The sequence below is a fragment of the Sorex fumeus genome, unplaced genomic scaffold (assembly GCF_029834395.1).
Source record: "Sorex fumeus unplaced genomic scaffold, SorFum_2.1 ptg000054l, whole genome shotgun sequence".
NCBI lineage: Eukaryota > Metazoa > Chordata > Mammalia > Eulipotyphla > Soricidae > Sorex > Sorex fumeus.
Window position 1 is genome coordinate 14,747,894 of NW_026606111.1, and position 19,980 is coordinate 14,767,873.

General features: G+C 41.3%; 1 protein-coding gene across 1 annotated transcript in view; it reads right to left on the reverse strand.

Annotated features, from left to right (window-relative positions):
* Positions 1 to 12,028, reverse strand: part of GPR63 (G protein-coupled receptor 63) — a 73,206-nt gene extending 61,178 nt beyond the window's left edge. The window contains exon 1 of the mRNA XM_056125150.1: positions 11,896 to 12,028. The gene's annotated coding sequence lies outside the window, so the exon portion shown is untranslated. The remainder of the gene's footprint in view (positions 1 to 11,895) is intronic.
* Positions 12,029 to 19,980: the final 7,952 nt, after the last annotated feature.

Sequence of the window (19,980 nt, forward strand, 5' to 3'; positions counted from 1 at the left end):
AGATAGAAGCTAATCATGAACAGATTCAGAAAACCAAATCAAGCACATGGAAATTAAACAACTCAATGTTGAATAATGAGTAGGTCAGGAAAGAAATCAAGGAAGAAACCAAAAGATACCTAGAAACAAATGAGAATGAAGACACAAGCTACCAGAACCTATGGGACGCAGCTAAAGTTATGTTAAGGGGAAAATTTATAGCTCTGCAAGCATTTCTCAGAAAGGAAGAAAAGGTCCACATAAACAACTTGACTTCACAGCTCAAGATCTTAGAAAAGGACCAACAAAAGAAGCCCGACCAGGCAGAAGGAAAGAGATTATAAAACTTAAAGCAGAAACCAACAACACGGAAACCAAAAAACAATCCGAAAGATCAATGAAACCAAGAGCTGGTTCTTTGAGAAAACAAATAAGATGGATAAACCACTAGCAAGACTCACAAAGAAAGAGAGAGAGAGAACCCTAATAAACCGAATCAGAAATGAGAAGGGAGATATCACAACAGAAACCAAAGAAATTCAAAAGATCATCAGAGACTACTTTGAAAGTTTGTATGCCACAAAACAAGAGAACTTAGAAGAAATGGATAAATTCCTGGATTACTATAATCTCCCAAAGCTGAATCAAGATCTAGAATATCTGTATAGTCCTATTAACACTAAGGAAATTGAAACTATAATCAAACATTTTCCCAAAAACAAAAGCCAAGGCCCAGATGGATTCATTACCAATTTTTTCCAAACATTTAAAGAGGACCTACTTGCCAGTTCTTCTCAAGATTTTCCAGGAAATTGAAGAAACAGAAACTCTCCCAAACAGTTTCTATGAAGCTCCTATCTCTCTAATACCAAAAGGAAACAAAGACACCACAAGAAAAGAAAACTACAGGCCAATATCCCTGTTGAACATGAATGTGAAGATTCTCAACAAAATACTAGCAAATAGAATTCAAAAATTCATCAAAAAGATCATACACCATGACCAAGTGGGATTCATCCCGGGGATGCAAGGATGGTTTAACATTCGGAAATCAATCAACATAATCCATCAAATCAATAAAAGATAAAAGCCATATGATCATATCAATAGATGCAGAGAAAGAATTTAACAATATCCAGCATCAATTTATGATGAAAACCCTAGCCAAAGTGGGGATGGAGGGGACTTTTCTCAATATAGTTAAAGCCATCTACCACAAGCCTACAGCAAGCATCATCCTCAATGGGGAAAAACTTAGAGCCTTCCCTCTAAGATCAGGCACGAGACAAGGATGCCCACTCTCTCCACTGCTGTTCATAATACTACTGAAAGTACTTGCAATAGTGGTTAGGCAAGGAAAAGATCTAAAGGGCATTCAGGTAGGAAAGGAAGAAATCAGGCTCTCACTATTCGCAGATGGTATGATGCTATACTTAGAGAACCCTAAAACCTCTACCAAGAAACTCTTAGAAACAATAGACTTGTATAGAAAAGTTGCAGGCTAGAAAGTCAATACCCAAAAGTCCATGGCTTTCCGATATGCAAATAGTGAGAGAGAAGAAAGTGACATGAAAAAAACAATCCCGTTCACAATTGTGCCCCAGAAAATCAAGTACCTAGGAATTAGCTTAACTAAGAAAGTAAAGGACCTGTACAAAGAAAACTACAAAACGCTACTTCAGAAAATGAAAGAGGACATGAGGAAATGGAAAGACATCCCCTGCTCATGGATCAGGAGAATTGACATTGTCAAAATAGCAATACTCCCCAGAGAACTGTACAAATTCAGTGTGATCCCTATAACGATACCTATGACATTTTTTAAAGAAATGGAGCAAACACTCCTGAAATTCATATGGAACAATAAGCACCCATGAATAGCTAAAGCAGTTCTTGGGGAAAGAAATGAGAGGAATCAACCTCCCCAACCTCAAACTCTACTACAAAGCAGTAATAATTAAAAGAGCATGGTACTGAACATGTTTGCCACTCAATGCCTCTTTTGCAGACCACAACACCCAAACGGAGAGAGAGAACATAGGGGATTGCCCTGCCACAGAGGCGGGGGGGTGGGGGGATGGGGGTGGGAGGGATATTATCCATGGTGGTGAAAAACGGGCACTGGTGGAGGGATGGGTATCTGATCATTGTATAATTGAAACCCAAGCACAAAAAATTGTAAATCTACAACTGTAAAAAAAATTAAAAAAATAAAAGAAAAAACAGCATGGTACTGGAACAAAGGCCGAGATACTGGCCAATGGAACAGGGTTGAATATACTGAAATCTCTCCACAAGATATGATAATCTCATCTTTGATAAGGGAGAAAGCAAAGTGAAGTAAAGCAAGGAAAGCCTCTTTAACAAATTGTGCTGGCAAAACTGGACAGCTACATGCAAAAAAATAGGCTCAGATCTCTACCTAACACCATGTACTAACTAAAGTAAGATGAAAATGGACTAAATATCAGACCAGAACATCAGACCATAATCCATAAGGTATTTTGAAGACAAGTTGGCAAAACCCTCCATGACACTGAAGTGAAGGTATCTTCTAATGATGAAACACCACTGCCCAAGCAAACAGAAACAGATAGACAAATGGAACTATCTTAAACTAAGAAGCTTCTGCATCTCATAAGAAACAGTGACCAAAATACAAAGACAGTCTACAGATTGGGAAAGGATATTCGCCCAATACCCATCCGACAAGGGGTTGATATCAAGGATATACAAAGCACTGGTTGAACTCCACAAGAAGAAAACATCCAACTCCATCAAAAAATGGGGTGACAAAATGAAAAGAAACTTTCTCAAAGAAGAAATTTGAATGGCAAGAAGGCACATGAGAAAATGCTCTACATCATTAATCATCAGGAAGATGCAGATCAAAACAACAATGAGATAACATCTCACACCACAGAGACTGGCCCACATCCATTAGAACAAAAGCAACTGGTGTTGGTGCGGATGTGGTGAGAAAGGGACCCTCCTTCACTGCTAGTGAGAATGTCAACTGGTTCAGCCCTTTTGGAAAACAGTATGGACAATTCTCAAAAAATTAGAAATTGAGCTCCCATTTGACCCAGCAATACCACTCCTGGGAATATATCCCAGAGAGGCAAAAAAGTACAGTCGAAATGACATCTGCACTTCAATATTCGTTGCTGCACTGTTCACAATAGCCAAAATTTGGAAAAAAAAAAAAACCCGAGTACCCAAGAACAGATGACTGGTCAAAGAAACTTTGATACATCTACACAATGGAATATTATGCAGCTGTTAGAAAAAATGAAGTCATGAAATTTACATACAAGTGGTTCTACATGGAAAGTATCATGTTCAGTGAAATGAGCTAGAAAGAGAGGGACAGACATAGAAAGACTGTACTCATGTGGGGAATATAAAGTAACAAAACGGCAGTCGAACACCCAAGAAGAGTTGAGATAAGTACCAGGAGGTCTGCTCCAGGTCTTCAAAGCCAGCAGCACATGCTGGGGGAAAAGGCAGCTCAGATAGAGAAGGGAACACCAAGTAAAGGATGTTTGGAGGACGGGCTCGGGATGCGAGATGCATGCTGAAAGTAGACTACAGACTGAACACGATGGCCACTCAATGCTGCTATTGCAAACTACAAGAATGAATGAAAGAATGAGCAATAGGTAGTGCCCTGCCATGGAGGCAAGGTGGGGGGGATGTGGTGTGGGGGCAGGAGGGCTACTAGGATCATTGGTGGTGGAGAATGGGCACTGGTGGAGGGATAGGTACTTCCTCATTGTATAACTGAAACCCAAGCACAAAAGTTTGTAAGTCTACAACTGTACCTCATGATGTTTCACTAATTAAAATATATATATATATATATGGTTCCTTTGTATTTGAGACATTAGAGGAAATGATACTCACCTTTCAAATTATTCATTTTAAAACTGCATGTACACACACATACAAAAAAACGCAAGATACTAAAGGAACAGAAAAGCTCAATCTGACCTTTTGAAAGGATAACAGAGATTGTTGCACCATGAAAGAGACAATGTCTGAAAAATAATAACTAGCTCAGATTCTATATGCTTGGGTGTAAGGTTTACTATTCCTTTCCTTCTATAACCAGCATCAAGTTCTAAGGAAGAAGGTGAATATGAAAATATAAATATGACCTTGCATTCATTAGGATCATGTTTCATGAGTAAAAATAAATTCATGGGGACAGAGCAATACCACAGCAGGTGGAGGCTTGCCTTGTACATAGTCAACCTGTATTTAATCCCTGGCATCCCATATAGTCCTCCAAGGCCACCAGAAGTGATCCCTGAGCACAGAACCAGGAGCAAGCCCTGAATTCCACCAGGTGTGGCCCCAAAACCAAAATAAAAAAATAAATAATTTTTTAAAATATTTATTTAGAGCAATGAAGGAAAGTTCTCTCAACATTTCACTATCAGTCCAAAATTTTCACCCTTTTCCTTCACATAATTTTTCTCCATTTTATAAATTCAGTTTTGTTCAGAATGTCATCATACTTTCGGAAGCCAGAATGATACTAATCTATTTCCAGAGGTAATTTATGACTAAGATAGAGCTGTTTCATTGACAGAAGAGGCTATGATACTGATAAACATACAGATATATAAATGTAGGCATAATTATATATGCAGTGGTAAAAGTATAGGAGTTAGCTGCAAAGAGCTGAAAATAATATTTTTCAATCTTACAGAGAACTATATTGAAAACAATATTTACCATAGAGCAATTATGTAAGCATCAGAATATGTGGACAGGATTTCATATGTTAACACAGTAAAGGAACTAAAAATGAAGAAAGGAGGAACAATTTCATGGTACAACTGCTACGGGTGTTCATTGTAAATAAATGTAATTTTGCAATAATATATGGTTGGTATTGAGATGGGACTATAACTAAGTCTTTAGAATATCTAAGACTGGGCGAGAAAGAAAGTACAGGGAAAGTAAGGCCTTGTATGTAGCCAACCCTAAATCAACTCATGGTACCGTATAGCACTGTAGCACTGTCCTCCCGTTGTTCATCGATTTGCTTGAGCAGGCCCAGTAATGAATGTCTCCATTGTGAGACTTATTTTTGGCATATTGAATACGTCCCTGTCAACTTGCCAGGCTCTGCCATGCTGAAGGGGTACTTCCAGTAGCTTGCCGGGCTCTCCGAGAGGGGAGGAGGAATCGAACCCGGGTCAGCCACAAACAAGGCAAATGCCCTAACAGCTATGCTATCACTCCTGTCCATGGTACCATATATGGTTCCCCAAGTAACACCAGGAGTGACCCCTGAGCACCACAGGATATGGCTCCCAAAAGGGATACTCAGGGCCACAGAATTTATATTGGGAATTTAAAAAGTGCTTTTGCGTTAACAAAAGAAAAAGATATTCTGACCGAAAAGTACTTCTAGAGAGAAGCCAATAGATGTGAACAAAAACTTTCTACACTTACTGCTATATAAAAGAAAAGAGGGGCTGGAAAGATAGAACGGTGGGTTGGGAACTTGCCTTTTATGCAGTGGACTCAATTTTGATCTCTAGCATCCCACAGTTTTGATCCCCAGCATCCCATATGGTCACCCATGCCTGCCTGAGCACAGAGCCAGGTGTAAGCCCTAATCACCACCAGGAGTGCCCCGCCCCTAAAAAACAAGCAAAAAAAAAAAAAAAGAAAAACCTAACTAATGTTAAGATGTAAATTTAATCAATTACGACACAACCATAGAATAAAATTCTATTTGGTAATTACAATGTTTCAAAAATTAATCATTAATAGGGATTAGAGCACTAGTACAAAGTAAGTAAGGCTTCACCTTCACCGTGCTTGCAACCAACCCTGCTTCCAATCCCCAGAGTACTGCTAGGAGTGATCCCTAAACTCAGATTCAGGAATAAGCCCTGAACACTGCTGGGTGTGGCCCAAAGCCCATCCCCAACCCACGAAAGAATTATTAACTAATAAAGAATATGGTTCATCTTCGTGGGTTTTGTCTTAGGACAAAACCTGGCAGTGCTCAGTGATACACTATGACTATGACTCCATTCCCTCCTTCATGCATTTTTTAATAGCTTAATGCTTAATTGGGTTTATGGAATTTACCACTGTCACTACCAAATTTCCTGTACTATCCCCACCCCCACCAGAAAGACGCCATTAATCATCCTCCACCCACCCTATTTTCCTTCTGGAAACCAACATAGTTTCCTCCAAGTCTAGGAGTTTCGTGTTTCTGTGGCTGCTTATTTAGCTATTTGTATTTCTGAGATGAGTGAAAATATCAAGCAATTATATTTCTCTTTCTTACTTTGCTTAGCATAATCACTTCAAATTTCATTTTCTCCCCTAATGGTACAGTTTTATTTGGATAACACTTAAAAGTCTGTTGCTCCTGGCTCCGTGCTCAAAGGTCACTCCTAGAGGTGCTCAGTGGACCATGTGGCAATTCTAGAAATTAAAATACTAGAATATTTTTCTACATGTATCTAAAAATACAGTACAGCCAATGTTACCAAAAGTTATCTCTGACTATAATTCTCCTTTTCTTTTTTTTCGTTTTTGATTTTTTTTCTTGTCTAGATTTTCTATCATTAACATGTCACTTACATAACAGTCAAAAATCCGATCATAAGAACAAGAAATCTACAATATTAACTTTATGTAAAATACAGAAACAAAAATAAGATGCTGCCAACATCCACACCTTTAAGTAGGAGCAAACTTAGCTGAGGCATATTATGAAAGACTGGGAACCTTAATTTCAAGCTCCCTATTGTATCACTGAAGAGCTCAGTAACTCAAAATAAGGAACTCTTTAAACACTGAGGTAGAACTCAGTGGGGACACACTAAAAAGATGTAAAGATGTAATGAGCAGTCTCTGCAAATGCCAGGCAGGGGGTGACTAGAAGGCATCAGATCTGGGACAAGACAGAACAGGAAGACGGTCTACTTCTTAAACAGCCTGGGAAAAACAAAAAACGTAAGCTAAGATGGTGAAAAGAACAGATTCTATTAAAAGTGCACATGAAGACAAACATTCTGTCCTCTGGAAGGCAACGGATGTGACATTTGGAATAACCTCTTTCCACTCCCTCTGCTTTAGCATCTATATCCTCCCAGAACCTACTGAAATCAAGAAACCCATAGCAGGCACCCATTACTATACCAAACATCTAGCATAGATTTTAACTGATTCTTGTTATTTTTAGCTAAAATCCGTATTATGATTCAAAATTCAAACTTCCTTAAATACTATATTCTTTATCTAAATCGCCCTATTTATGTACTCATTTTTTTTTTAAAGGAAAACTAGGAAAGCTAATGATGTCTCTCTTTGGAAGGTGTTAGAATAGTCAATCCCTTGGCACTGCTCTGCAAAGTAAATCTTTAGAAGTGATAAACTCTGCCAAGTATTTTTATATTTTGTTTGTTTGTTTGTTTTGTTTGGGGCTCATACACAGTAGTGCTTAGGGCTTTGCTGGATCTTTGCTCATGAATCACTTCTGGCAGTGTTCAGAGGACCAAACACGGTGCCGGAGAATGAACAGTCATACCTTACAAGGCAAGCACTTAATCCCCTGTAGAATCTATACAGTCTATCCATTATATTAAATTTATATTAACAATCATTTCCATTCGTATTATACTCCATCCATAAGGGTCCAAGAGAACACAAAGGGTTGGAGTGCATGTCTGGCATACACCAGGCCACAAGTCTGACCCCTGTAGCATGTGTTAACATGTGTTAACATGCTACCCTATCCCAGAATACTGGTCATCCCTTGAGCACTGATAGAAAGCAATGATCACAAAAAAAATTCTAGCCAGATACAGTACCAGTCTTCTAGTATATGTACCGATCCATTTTTAGGTCATTTTCTATTGAAGACTTTTAAGTCACAAATTTTACACAGCTTTTGGAGGTTTTGACCAAAACTTAATCTTTCTGCAATTTCCCAAGTCCAATCTGTATCACTAAAGCATCTGAAAATTATTCGAAGCAAACTTTCCAATTAATTTCAAGAGGTAATCACTAGATTATCCTCCTAACGACAAATCTACACTTTTGTGCAAGATCTGAAAGTTAAAATTCACCCTTCCCTACTCATTCTATATTTTTCATTACATTTTTAATGAACATCAGTGAGCTTTCCAGAGTAGTAAGCTAAGTCTCATGATTGAATTTTCTGAATTTTCTGTTATACAGTCAGAAATAGGAATGAAGTAACCTGTCCATGTTTATTGGCATTGAGGCTAACTGGCACTTTATCCTGTGTGTAAAACTCAAACACTGAAACAGCTTGTTGTCAGTTTCAGAAACCATCTTTTACAAGCATGGCACACTGCCTCAACCCAACTAAATAAAAGCATGTTGGGCTGCCCACACTGCAAATTATTTGGAATGTTTTCCATGTTTTGTGGTTCTGAAAGTACCTATTTCAAATCAGGGCCACAACTAACCCTCACCAAAATTCCCAAGAAACTGAAACTATAATTGATCAACATCCCATCAGCTCTGGGAGACTAATCTCAAGTTTATAGTCAAACACTCAAATACTATTTAAAAGCGGAGGAGATAAACAAAAATTCCATGAAAAATGTTACTGTTTCAAGTGAACACTACTAATTTACCCTATGATACTTTGTCATAGTTTAAAAAATAGAAACAAAATTCTGCTCAATGCAACAAAGTAAAGGCATCTGTAGCAAATATAAACACATTTCTTGCAACTGCCAGGCAAATTAAAGCAGAAAATATATTTAAAAATATTTTATTTTTCATTTGCATATATTGAGATGTAGCCACTTCAACTGTGATTAAAGATATGGCAAAGCTTTGCTTATAATGGCCGGAGCACTTTATTATACGCATTATTTTCTCAAGCATTAATGGGTACCTCTTTTAAATCAAATACTTAGAATATCATTTCATAAAACAGAATGCCAAAATTTACCAAAGGTTTGCCTCCCAAGTCCTCTAAACTCCATAACTGAATAGATACCAGGAAAGCCACCTTTGAGGAGTTAAAAGAAACACAAAACAGACAAGATAAATTTTACCTAGGAATTCCTCTCCTAAAGACAGATTATTGAAGAATAGGAAATGTCTGTTCCAAATATTCGTTGATATAATGACTCATTTCATTTTAATAAACTGAGGTTAGGATAACTGGCATATGGCTCCCTTGTTGAAGCCAGTTGTAAGAATATGAACACACTTGAAAGCAATATATTTGGATTTGGGACAGGGAAATGGGTCACACCAGGTGGTACTCAGGGTTTACTCCAGGTTCTGTGCTCAGGAATCACTACTGGCTGGGCTGGGGTTGGGGTGGGAGGGGAAGCACAGACACAGTGCTAGAGAGGAACACTGGCACCAATTATGCAAGGTAAGTGCCTTACTTGCTGTACTCTCTCTCCAGCCCAAAGTACTATATTGGGCAGTGGGGAGCGTTGAGGTCACACTCAGTGATGCTCAGGGGTTACTTCTGGCTCTGTACTCAGGAATTACTCCTGGTGGTGCCTAGAGGTCTATTTTTGAGATTTCAGAGATCAAAACCAGGGAAGCCAGGTGTAAGGCGAGCTCTCTATTCATTGTACTGGCTCCCCAGTCCTGAACTGTAATTTTTCACTTGACTGATCCTGTTGAAAATTCTGATGGGGAAAACGTTCTAAGAGTATACATGGACATCTATTTTGGTCCACCTATGAACCAATATAGCAATATACAATACAGACTTGTAAAACACATAGTTTCAGAAGGATTCATTTACAAAACACTCATCTTTAACCAAAAAAACTACATATAAAATCTCCAGGTACTCACATTAATCATTTTAGTGCCATTTTAGGAATTTAAATACATCTATTATAGAACCCTAAATTTTTACTGAATGCAGTACTTTTTCTGCTCCCCCCACCCCTGCTAAAAAAGTAAAATGGCATCCAAACTTAGGATTTTAAATGTGTAACTTAGGATATTAAATGTGTAACATTTCCAGAGCAAATTTTTCCCATGAATGTTGTTTGCAACAAATTTTGAGAAATTCTTAAAATGGTAAGCTCTTTTTTCAAACATATCAATTTTAAAATATTTGACATGAGCATGAGAAGATTATGCTCAGAGATGAAAACCTATGTCCCAAAGAAAACGTTACATTAATGACTATTCTGGAATGATTGTTTGTTTGTTCATTGTTTGACCCACATCTGGCATTGCTCAGGGGGGTTACTCCTGGCTCTTCACTTGAGAATTACTCCTGGAAGTGCTCACGGGACAATATGGGATGCCAGCGATTCAACCCAGGTCAACTGCATTCGAGGCAAGTGCCCTACCCATTGTACTAACGCTCTTCCTCCTCGAATGATTTCTTTCAAAATATTCCCTCTATATTAAATATATGTATATATATATGTATATGTATATATATACAATAGTCCTTATCTATTTTGTCAGTGTACATTCATCACACAAAATTGTAGGTATTCATCTGAGCACGTAAACAGCATGACATTCTTTTAACAAGCTCCCACATTCAATTTATATTTTTTGAAAATAATTTGGATGTAATAATTTATGTGAAATTTGGGCTGTGTAAACACCTCACCTTCCAACAGCATATTGAATGTGTACGCATCACAGGTACAGTGTGAGAGAAGGCAGACACAGGAATAGACGGTGTGGGAAACACCTGGGGGTGTGAGAAAATGGGCTTTCTTCACCCACAAGACACATTTAACCATCGGTGTGCTTCATACTAGGTCTCATCAAATAATTATATCTATTACCCTACCTCATCCCAGGGTTAAACTGTAGGAAGATATGACGGATTACGCAAGAAATGTCTGGTGGTATTGATGATTCTTAGAAATACCTCTTAACGTGCGTTGGAGTTCTTTTAAAACTAAGACATAATACAAATCAAGTCTTCCAATGTACAAGGAGAAAATCCTATCATTAAACTATGAAGATACAGTTACAAACTCCAGGATCATCTCCTGGACAAACCCCATCCCACTAGCGGGCCACCCACATCCATTTTCTCTGTCTCCAGACCCCGTCTAAATATTTCCTCCAGGACTTAAAACGATCGCTTTGAAAACTTGAGCTATCCCTCGGGGCTACATTTCAGAAAGAGACGTTGACTTGTTTGTTGTGTTCTAGCACCCTGAACTTCCAGGATTTTTGAGATTCAAATAAATGTATGCATATATGTTTCCCAAGGGGAACAGAAGATGGAGCAACCAAATCAGGCGACGCTGAAAAAATCCCCCAGGGCTGCAAGCAAGGCACAGAGACCGGAGCTTGCCCCCTCCCACCCCTCATCCACCACCCCCGGAAGGGGCAACCTCTGCCAACTGTGGGCGCTCACGTGGAGCCTTCTACCTAGGGCAACAAGGGATCCTCTGCAACCCCAAGGAGCGCCCAGACCACGGTGCAAAAGTTCCAGAGACTTCCATCCCCTTCCTCCCACACCCAGCACTTAACGTTCTAGAGGAGAGAGTCCGGCCGGCCGTGGGAAGAAAAGGAAAAAAAAAGAAAAAGAAAAATCGGGGCGTTGGGTGCCAACCTGCTATCGACGGGGATCCAAGAAGGCCTAACAGCTCCGGAGGGCAAGGGGCTGGGGGGCGAAGCTGTCTCCGGGGAAACTGAGTCCCCACCGGCCCCGACCCGGTGGCACTGGCTACTGAAATAACTCCAGTCCAGCTGCAAATCCCGAAAATCGCGGCTCCTCCGGAGCAACTTCGTGGGAAACAGCCTCCTCCTTCCCCCACCCCCCCATCCCCGCCGGCCACACACTCCTTCCTCCCCGCCGCTCACCCATCCCCAACGCCGGCGGCTACCTGGCCCGGGGAGGGTGGGGGTGGGGGTGGGGGGCCCGGGGACCCCGAGACTCACCTCATACAAAGGGCGGCGGGCGGGCGCTGGCCCGAGCGCCCCGGGCGCGTGGCCCCCAGCAGTCCCTCCCGGAACTTTCCCGACATAGCACGAGTCTCCTCCGCTGCAGAAAACAACGGCGCGAGGCAGAGCAGGAGGACCGCGAGGAGGAGGAGGAGGAGCGGGAGGAGGAGGAGGAGGAGGAGGTGGCGACCGCACTGCCGCGGCGGCGGCGGGAGCCGGAGCCGCAGCCGGGAGTGAGGAGCATCGCGGCCGCGCGCCGCCGCCGCCGCCCGAGCTGCGGAGGGTCCCCGCCCCCGGGGGGACCGAAGCTCCCTCTTAAAGGCGCCTCGCGCGCTTTAGGACTGGGGGGTTAGGGGGTGTACGGAGGGGGAAGGAAAGGAGGGGAAGAGGCAACTGAGGAGGGGAGGGGGCCCAACAGAGACCGACTGATTTCGGAGGCCACAGTCTGGGCAGTGCCCGGGCTGCTAGGTGCTGGCCCTGGTCCGGCTGCTCTACCCGCTCCCCTCCAACTCCGATCGCCCCACGGTCCCCGCAAAGGCGCCGAGTAGGGCAACTACACACTGAAGACCACCCTTGAGCCCCCACCCTCCTACCACGAGGTTCCTGGAAACCTCGCCCCTTCAGCTCACCTCGGGCATCCTGTGAACAGGATCGTGGCTTTGTGGAGCTTCCAGCCGAGGCGCCCCCCACCCAGCGCCCCCAGAACCCCAGCGCGCTGCTGGCGACTGCCCACTGGAATTGCATGTGCTGCGGTATTTTCTGCCCTGCCGCTTTTTCTTCTGGTTCTAGCACGGGGGGGGGGGGGGGGGGGGGGGGGGGGGGTCGAATGCCTCAGGAATCTGAATAAGGACTAGCTAACGCCCCCTAGGGTGCACGCCTAAAGGTGTGTCGCTGCGTCCAATGTCCTGTGCTCTCATCTCTTCCAAATGGCCCACTGCCAAGTAGCCTCTAGATGGATTTTTGAAACTACTTACTTGCCTCAGCAAAGGTTGACGGGTAAAGATAGCCAAGGGAAACTGAGGATGGTCCTTCAGAAAGATACCTGCTATATAGATCTAAGTAGAACTGGGGAAATGATTTTAGGGGCAAGTAAAACTTTTTCCAGTTGTCATCACTTATAATTTTTGCTGAGATCACCAGTAAGTTCAACTAAGATAAGGATCTCCTTTAGACACAGGGCATAAAGAGCCATATCATGTTGATGTGGACCCCCAGGCTTTTTTTCTACCTCCAGACTCCAGCTCTTTGGGGGGTTTGGTTGTTTCTTTTGGTTTGAAGGCAACCCCCTAGGGAGCTCAGGACTTCCTCCTGGTTGCATATCTGGTGGCCAGCATCAAAGTGCTCTGTCCTTCGATTTGTTTCTTAGCACAGTGAGAGCTTATAGTGCAGTGCATACAGTGAAGTGCCTTTGTGCCCTCCACACTGGCGTCTGGATGAATTGGCAGTGGATAGGCAACTCTAGTGAAAACGGGGCTACAAAGTCTGGGTGAGAGAATGTGGAAGAGAGTGGTATTTTCAACTCAGAGGGTACATTTTCAGAAGCCTGAGACTGAATGAACTTCAGTTCTCCTGTTCTTTGCATCAGGGAAACATGTTCAGCGGTATTTTTGAGGAAGAGCTAAGACAAAATGCAAAAGACTGTGGCAACTTTTCTTTGCCGGGGTTGGGGGCAGGAGGTGGTTGAAGTCGGTTGGGGCCAGAGATGCTCGGGGATTACTCCTGCCTCTGCACTCAGTAATTATTCCTGCCAGTGCTCTGGGGACCTGAGCACTGGCAGGAATAATTATGGGATGCTGCCGATCAAACCCAGGTAAGCCAAGTACAAGGCAAAGCCCTACCTGTTATACTATCTATTTGGCCCCTGTGGCAACTTTTCTCACTAGATGGAAAAGAAACAGATATAAAAGCTGAAGACTTTTCCAGGAGAAGCTTGAATCTAAAGGTTGGACATGGGAGTCTCCTGGTGGGTGGTTCCACAACGAAATTGACCACATCATATTCATTCGACCGTTTTGCCTGACCGATGTCGCTGTTGTCCCAAAATTCCAAAACGGATCAGACCACCGTCTCCTTCGTGCAAAATTCTACTTCACGGAGTGGGGAGAAAGGGCTGCAAAGTTTAAGAAAAGAATTCCCAGAACGACCACCAAATGGGAGCTCTTTGGCACTATTGCAGCAACATGGGAAGATGCCATCATTGACAACATTGATGAGGAATATGATCAACTGGTTCAGCACCTCCATGATTGTGTGAAGAATGCCAAGAGAGAGATAGCCACAATAAGATGCCTGTCTTTGAAAACTCTTGAGCTTATTAACCGCAAGCAAACGTCTGAGCTCGCAAAATAGTGCAGAGAAGAGATAAAGGAAGAACTCAAAGAGAGAAGAGCAGCAGTGCTGGCAGATGCGGTAGAAGCCGGGAAAAGCATTCACAGCACCTGCCTGTCCTTCCTTCGTCAACTACAAGACCAAGATGACTGCCCTCCAATGTTCTGATGAATCTATCACATCTTCAAGAAGGGCAATGGAGAAGATTATTCATGACTTCTACTTGGATCTCTTCGATAGCCACATCCACCTGCCCACATATCAAATTCCGCAGGATGAATATGTCATTCCAAGTGTTCTCCCTTCCGAAATCCAACACGCCATTTCATCCATAAAGATTGCAAACAGCACCAGGCCCAGATAAGGTCAGATCCGAATTCCTAAAGAATCTGCCGTCGGTACTCAACAATACACTGGCTCAGCTCTTCATATGCTACCTGTCTGAATGCAAGGTTCCATCCCAGTGGAAAACCAGCAGGACTGTACTACTGTACAAGAAGGGAGACATCCACAACATGGGCAACTATCACCTCATCTGCCTGTTGTCTGTCATCTACAAACTGTTCACTCAAGTCATCCTGAATAGAATTAGCAGAACACTAGATGAAGGACAACCATGCGAGCAAGCTGGATTCTGCAAAGGGTTCAGCACCATCGACCATAATACGATAACCAAACTCATTGAGGTTTCTCGGGAGTTCAAGATGCCACTCTGTCTAATGTTCATTGATTTAAAGAAGGCCTTTGATTCTGTTGAGACAGAAGCAGTCGTCGAAACCCTAGCCAATCAGGGCATTCAAACTCAATACATCAGGATCCTTCGTGAGCTGTATTACGGATTCACTACCAGGATCTCACCATTCTACAAAGAAGTGATCACCAATGTCAAGAGAGGGGTTCAGCAGGGCAATACCATTTCACCAAAACTCTTCAGTGCCACCCTCGAGAATGTCATGCAATGACTAGAATGGGAAGGAATGGAAGTGAAGATAGACGGTCGGCAACTACACCACCTCCGCTTTGCTGATGATATTGTTCTAATAACACCAAACATTAGCAAGCGGCACAAAAGGTGGCTGACTTTGACCGTGAGTGTGGAAAGGTTGGACTACAACTGAATCTCACGAAGACAATGTTTATGAGAAACAGTTTCGTTCCTGACGTTCCATTTGATCTCAATGGAATGACCATCTCCGAATGCAACAGTTATGTGTACCTAAATCGAGAAGTCAACATGATGAATGACCTGGCACCTGAGTTGCAGAGAAGGAAGAGAGCGGCTTGGAACGCCTTCAAGACTGTCGAAGGAATAGCTAAGAGGATGAAAAACCTCCGGCTCTGGGCACATCTCTTCGATTTCACTGTTCTTCCTGCATTAACGTATGCCTCAGAGACCTGAGCCCTATGAAAACATGATGAGAACGCTATTCGCTATTCAGGTTTCCCAAAGAGGAATCGAAAGAGTTATGCTTGGAGTAACCCGCTTCACTCAAATGAGAGAAAGAATCCAGAGTCCCAACCACCGTTGATGGTCAAGAATCAGGGACGCTGTCTCATTTGCCAAGATGTTGAAAATCAGTTGGGCTGGACACGTAATGAGATTTAGAGATGACCGCTGGACTAGAGCCATTACCGACTAGATTCCAGGGGATGTCAAAAGATCACCTGGCCGCCCACCTACGAGATGGTCAGACTTTGTCAAGACCCTAAACAATTGGTTTGATGCTCTTTGTGTTCCTAGAATGAGCAGACACCATTGGGCTACACTAGCTCGGGACAGGGACAAATGGAGATGTTACTGGTGCCTACTCAAGCAAATCGATGAGTAAAGGGATGTCAAATGATCAAACTTTATAATGATAGGAGGTTAGCAATAAGCAAAAGTGGTAATATCCTGGTTTTATGATCAACTCCTGAAGTTTGGACAGCTGAATATACAAGCACCCAACTTAAATCGACTTAGAAAAAGTACAGTAAAGGGAATTTGAATTAGGGTTATAAATTCCATGAATAGAAATTATCACCCTAGAATGGGCACCGGTGGAGGGATGGGTACTCAATCATTGTATAACTGAAACCCAAGCAGGAAAGTTTGTAAGTCTACAACTGTACCTCATGGTGTTTCACTAATTAAAAAAAAGAAAAGAAATTACCACCCAAAAAAGTGATTTTTAAAATTCTTTACCCCATTTTTATAGCTGAAACGATACTAGAACTGATTCTCTTTATATCTTAGCTTTTTAATTTTTGTTTGTTTGGGGGCCAAACCCAGTGATGCTCAGGGAACAGTCCTGGTAAGGACAGAGATTGAGCTTGGATCTGCTGTATAGACAAGAATCTTAACTCCTGTCCTTTCTTTCCAGTCCCTTTCCAGTTCAATTTTCATTGAACTGGCTTTATTTTCTCTTCAAGGGCTAGACCTTACATCCTAACCAATTGACCCATTAACAAAAGAACAAGTCTTGGATGCTGAACCTTAGATGATATGCCTATCTTTGAAATAGTCGTTGTAACTATGGATTAGAATATATGTTGCCTGACTGGGTCTTTTGTCTGTGTCTAAAAATGTGAAAGAATAACTTTAATGCTCACTCTCTAATAAATACCCAAACCACATGGACTGAGGAGAGAGAACTTCCATTCCCTGTACCCTCCCAACACACACATACACATGCACACTTATATACACACACATACACTCATACATACACACTCACAACTCACACCCACATACATCGTCACACATACACACACACACCCCACCACCACCACCATCACCACCACCACCAAAAACACTGACTACTAGCAGGTAGGACATTGCCTTGCACGTGGCAGACCTGGGTTCGATTCCTCTGTCCCTCTCAGAGAGACTGGCAAGCTAAAGAGAGTATTCCACCCATACGGCAGAGCCTGGCAAGCTCCCTGTGATGTATTGGATATGCTAAAAATAGTAACAAGTCTCACAATGGAGGCATTACTGGTGCCCACTCGAGCAAATCGACGAACAATGGGAGGACAGTGCTACAGTACAGCCTGAGGATTAAAAGAATGTTTATAGTCAATGGTTTGCATGTAAGTGAACCAGTCACACTCTTTGGCTTCGGGAACCACTCAGAAAGTCCTCATTTGCAACCAATCAATATCTAAAACATGATTTCAATATTTTTTCTTAAATCACAATAGTTCTGCCTCAAACTGCCATCTCCATATTGACAGACAAGACTTTTGTTATTATGTAATCAGTTCAACTTCAGAATTCTATGGAAATTTCTTATTACACAGATATTCATTCAACTTGAAAGGTAATTTATTAGTAGTCATAATTCAGTATCCAAGTGACAGGTTCAAAAAATCACTTTCAAACTCCAATACATTCTTTATCTTTTGAGAGATAGCCCAGAGGAATTTATACCTTACCAATCAAAAATAGCAACTCTAACCTTTTATCTTCCCACAACAGAACTTTTCTTGTAGTTTCCTGTTTTCCCCCTTACTTTCCACATTTTATAGAAGTCCTTATATGTCATAGAAAAATAAACATAAAACCAGAATATTTTTTACAATGAACCTAAAGTAACCCTTTTGCTCCAAAGATGTATAAAAAAAAAGTGGCTGAGTTTTTATCTTTCCTAGGGCCACAGCTGTTTTGAATGTTTGCGATATGCTTTGCCCTGTGTACTAGACATTTTGAAAACTAAAAGGTAAAGGTAAAGGTAAAGGCCCTCCCGTTGTTTGTTGATTTGCTCAAGCGGGCCCAGTAACGTCTCCGTTGGAGACTTTGTTGTTACTGTGTTTGGCATATCGAATACATCACGGGGAGCTTGCCAGGCTCTGCCATGTGGGCGAGATACTCTCGGTAGCTTGCCGGGCTCTCCGAGAGGGGCGGAGGAATCGAACTCGGGTCGGCCATGTTGGCTGCGTGCAAGGCACACGCCCTACCGCTGTGCTATCGCTCCAGCAAAAGTTTAGAATGCAGTAATAATTCTTGAGTCACAGAAATAAAACTATTAAAATCATGACAATTATAACGCATCACCTTATATCATCTAATTTGATGAAAAAGCATATACGATGATCTCTGTGTGTTGAAACTATAAGGAACTGAAATAAAAGTTACTAAAAATTAAGGTGTCCAGAGCCAATTTAATGGTGTTTTTACAATGCAGAGAAATAGAACAATGGGTAGGGTTCTTGCCATGCATGTATTCGACACAAGTTTAATCCCTGACAGTCCATATTTTCCCCTCAAGCACCACCAGGAGTGACCCTTATGCATAACAACAAGACTAAGCCCTGAGCACCCAGGTGTGGTACAAAAACAAAAACAACAAATAACAAGCAGAGAGAAAAGGGCTGTATTTCCAGGTGAGGAAAGAAACAAAAGTTAAAAGAAAGAGAAAACATTAATGAAAAAGATCTTGCTATATGTTGAAATGGAAAGGGAATTTTTACTGCAGTGGTTTACAAGAGAATTTCAACTCCCTTCAAATAATTTTAGTGAATGTTGGCTAGTATATTTTAGTTCGATGAAATGGAAAATATGAGTTCATCATACTTAATTAGATTAAATATCACTTGTTAAAATTGCATTCTATTATCTTGAGTGTTGAAAATTTAATTAAAATTTTATTTATTACTTTGAAAGGTCATAGCAAAAAAAGTTCAAAAAGGTCTAGTTCTGAAACCAGACTAGGTAAACTCTGCCTTGTAGCAAGAATTGAGCGGATAACCTCTCTTCAAACACCACTTTCTTACATTCAAGTGATTTTCAGCAAAGTTTTCTGCACTAAGTAAGACATAAATGCAACCTCTTTTTTGATGATGAAATTGAAGAATTTAAATACTGACTTCATATTAGAATAATCTAATTTTTTTCTTTCATTTATCAGTGGCTGGGCCCCACACTCAGAGACCAAGAATCAATTCTTTGATCAAATCTAGGTGGCAGTGAGTTTAAAAGCTCCCAGTGAGTTTAAAAGCTGAGAATGTCTTGGCAGGCCAGAGCAGAACATATTTAGCTTAGAAAAGCAGGATTACAGCACTGATTTTTCGTATGTGTACATGCTGATCTTCATGATTCCTATTTCTATTTCTTTACTAAATACTTAGTTAGCATGATAGCTAGTCAGGGGATTCCTAACCAGTCTGCTCTGAAAATCTTCAACTATGGTGCTCCCAGTTGATCTCCATAGCACAGCATGCAGCCTGAGTCATAATCTCTTACTGTCTCTCAATATGTACCATTTATGGTCATTTTCAGCATACAGCAGCCTGTAGAGGTGTTAAAAGATGGTAAAATGCCATTAAAAACTCCCTAAGGAAGAGAAACAGGGTAAAAGCAAATGACATTGGAAATCTATAAGCTAAATGATTAGCAAATGACTCATTAAATTTCAGTTATTTTCATCCTGACTTTTTAAAATATGGTGCCTTCTAAATTTAATTATCAGTGATAATTAAAGTAATTTTATATTCAATAACCCCTAAATGTTCATAAATTGTTGTGTTTATTTTCCCCTATCCAGCCAATCCCTGGCATATGAAGTTAAAGTTTCTTCAAATAGAACTTGTTCAAGTCTCAGAACTCCTGGTATTCTACCAAGTCATGTTGTTTATATAAATACTGACAAATTTTATATTGGTTGAACAAATAAATGTAGTCTAATTTTAAGTAACTAAAGAAGGGGAAAAAGCTAAAATCTAAAATTTTGACAACAACATTATAAACATATATGACAAAATCAGAGGTATACA